This window comes from Octopus bimaculoides, chromosome 7, assembly GCF_001194135.2.
Source record: "Octopus bimaculoides isolate UCB-OBI-ISO-001 chromosome 7, ASM119413v2, whole genome shotgun sequence".
In the NCBI taxonomy this organism is placed as follows: Eukaryota; Metazoa; Mollusca; class Cephalopoda; order Octopoda; family Octopodidae; genus Octopus; species Octopus bimaculoides.
In genome coordinates, this window is record NC_068987.1 from 97,307,757 (window position 1) to 97,311,537 (window position 3,781).

Consider the following 3,781-nt stretch of genomic DNA (forward strand, 5'->3'; position numbering starts at 1 on the left):
ATATATATATACACAAATAGTAAATGAGTATATGCATATATACGTACAGGTATGTGCATACCGACATCCACCTGTATGTATAGGTGCATATCTGGGTACAGGACATTGCAAACAAAACGTAGACGAGAAAACACACAAGCCACATAGAGAACATTCTTCTTCATCAGCTACCCCCGTTTTGTGTATATACATATACACTAAGTATGGGGGTTTAGTTCACATGTGATCTAAATGATTAGGTACTCTAGGTAAGTGCTGTAACGGATTGCTAGGGCTCCAACGTTATAGCCGAGACGGTAGTTATGGAGCCATTGCAAATTTCCGATGCAGCGGCTATATAATAGTTAAACAGGACGTCAAACGTTAAGGCAAGGCAAACATCTCAAGTCATATACAATATTATTTTTGGAAACAAATTCCAATTTTTTGCAAAAATAATGTATATAACTTGAGATGTTTACTTGGCGTTAACGTTTGTTGTCTTCTTTAACAATTACACACACACACACACACACACACACACACACACACACAAACACACACACACATAACTTACGGACTGCCTCTGCACGGTTCTCGTATAGCAATTATTCTTCAAACGTCATCATTCAACGCTGTAGTAGAAAATACTTGACAAAAGCAAAAGTAGCATACAGTGGAATTGAACCCGGAATTACATTTGGGATGACAAAGGAATAAACAACTATAATATGAACTTCATTAGCTTGCAGCTGTTTCTGCTATAAGGTGCAACGCACTCATATTTGAGTGCTTGACTATCATACCATAGCTTCATCGGAATCTCAAACATGAAGAGCAATTTATTTGGGAATATACACTTAGGCTAATGCAGTCCATAACATAATTGTTTATTCTTTTGTCATTCCAATTTCTTATTACCGCTCTGTACCCACATATCTCCTACCCTTTATCTTTTGCTTGCTTAGGTCATTGCACTGCAGACATGCTAGGGCGCGACCTTGAAGGGTTTGGGCGAACAAATCGACTCCAGTACTTAGGGTATTTTTTTTTTTGAAAGCCCGGTACTTTATCGGTTACATTTGCCGGACCACTACGTTACGGCTGTGCCAACAAACCAGCACTGTTGTCGTCGCCGGCGCCGCTGCCGCCGCCGTCATCGGCTTCATCATCATCATCATCATCGTCATCATCATCAACAACAACAACAACAACACCACAACCACCAATAATACATCCAGCAATAACTCTTCCCCACAACATGTTACTCCCATTGCTATCTTCGTATCTTCCTTATCCTGTTGTTTCTATTATGGGAGGTGGGCAGAAGTGTGTCTCCGTGTTTCATTGGAGCAGACGACCCACTTCACATTGAGTTTCAATCAATTTTCTAATCATTACACATCCCCTTCCACAGTCTTCCATACACGCACACGTACACACACGTACACACACGTATGACGTGTACGTAGAAGTATACATATATATACCTACCTACATACATACATATGTGTGTGAGTCTGTCTGTATGTGTGTAAAATGTCCTCTCTTCCAAATCTATCACTCCCTCCATCGCCTCCTCCTCCTCCTCCTCCCGACTTTTCTTTTACGTATTATTCTCGCCCTTCCTTAACCTACTCCAAATCCTAGAATCATTTGAAACTGTCCTTCTGACTTCCATTGACACATGTTTCTCACTAGATACATCTTGTCATCACCGTTATCATCGGCGTTGTTTATCTTTTGCAAATGATTTACAACGCAAAACGAATTCTTATTAAAGGAAAGATTTAGATTAGATGCCTAAAGAAAGGGAGAGGGGAAGAGAAGATGTATGAAGAACAGAGAGAGAGTGTGTGTATGTGTGTGTGAGAGAGAGAGACAGATAAACAGAGAGAGAGAATCGAGTGTGAGTACTGCATGAATTGAGGTTGCGACCAGTGCGTATCTACTCTCAATCTATGGCATGTGTTACATCAATCACATTATGGCGCAGATATGAGGGTACGTTTAAGAAATCGATTTCATATCATACGGTTCCATGTTCGATTCCATTGCATGGAACCACGGACGCCTTGTGTCGAGTTGCCCAATACCATTTTTGGGCGCTGGACACTGGGCGGAACCTCGTTGTTTGTGTGTTTGTATATGTATATGCGCATGTATGTATGTATATATATATATCCGTATGTATGTGCGTTTGTGTAGTGTGTGCGTGTGTGTTGTGTTGTGTGTGTGTGTGTGTGTGTATTCAAGTATATGTATATTCAAATAAACAAACCATTCAAAAAAAAAAAAAAAAAAAAAAAAAAAAAAAAAAAAAACGAACGTGTGCACAAGAAATATATTAGCTTGACGCTAAGTGATACTTTATACTTTGATACTTAGAGGCTTGGCAAAAGAAAACGATATAATATAAGTAACAGACTTTAAAGAAAAAAGGTAGTGGGGTCGCTTCATTCGACTAAAAGTAATGTTTCAAGGCAGTGCTGCAGCATGACCGTGGTCAAATGACTGAAACAAGTGGTGAGGTGGTGGTGAGGTGATTCTGGTCTCCAGATCCAGATGACTCAGAATCATTGTCCTCTCAGTTATAGTAACATCTGTGGATCTTGTTCAAAACGGGGGCACCAGTATTTTCTTAACGAAACACTTTGAGACTTGGAACACTGCTAGAATGTGTCATATAAAACATCTTTTACTCTTAGTCTTCTTAACAAAAAAACCTACATCGCAAGTTATTTCATGTTAAAGTTGTCGTATTTCTGTAATTTCAACCGATCACTGACGTCTATTCAGCTGAATAGAGTTACTGCTGGCCGGTCATAAAAATGTTATTCCCTGTGACATATTTCATCCGGTTTAATCGTAATTTATACGCATATATTGTTTATATAATAAATTACGCTGTGCGTATCTATGTGTGTAACAATTTTAGAGTTCGGATTCTAGAGTTAGGGTTAGTTTTAGGGTTAGGGTTAGGGTTAGGGTTAACAGTCTAGTTAGGGTTAGGGGATTAATACGATATACACCGTTACAGCGCTAACTGTTTTCAACTGAATAGACGTCAGTGATTAGTAGAAATTATCGAAATAAGACAATTTTTTACATGAGATAAATTCGAATACAAAAATATTTTTCTGTTCTATAACACAAAATAGATAAGTATACGAAGTTTGAAAGTCTTTCGGTACCAAAAACACTACATAAAACATTAATGAAAACTGGTGTCCCCGTTTTGAACAGGATCCACATCTGTTATGTAAGCTTATGAATATGCTTTTCTCTGGAAGTCTAATTTAATATTTCAGTGAAGGCGCGCGGTTTAGGGGTTAGGATATTCGCCATACAATCGATTATTAGGTAGTGCGTTCGATTCCTGGCGGCGAGTTGTGCCCTTGAACAAGACACTGTATTTCTCGTTGCACCAGCCCATTCAACTGTATTTTAAAGGGGCCAGCCTTGTCACATTCTGTGTCCCGCTGAATTTCCCTGAGAAATAAGTTAAAGATATACGTGTCTGCGGAGTGATATACGTGACTGCGGAGTGATATACGTGTCTGCGGAGGTATTCGGTTCATCGGATCAACCGGAACACTCAATCATTAGACTGCGGTCAGGCTAGGGCACCACCTTCGAGAGATTTCGTCGAAAGAACCGAACCCTCTACTTTTTAAAGCAGGTACTTATTTCATAGGGCTCTTATGCTGAACTGCTAAATTACGGGACCATAAAAAAATCAAGGACCAGTTGCCAAGAGGAGAGTGGGTAGACTGTGGGGGTCAGACTCTCTCTCTCTCTC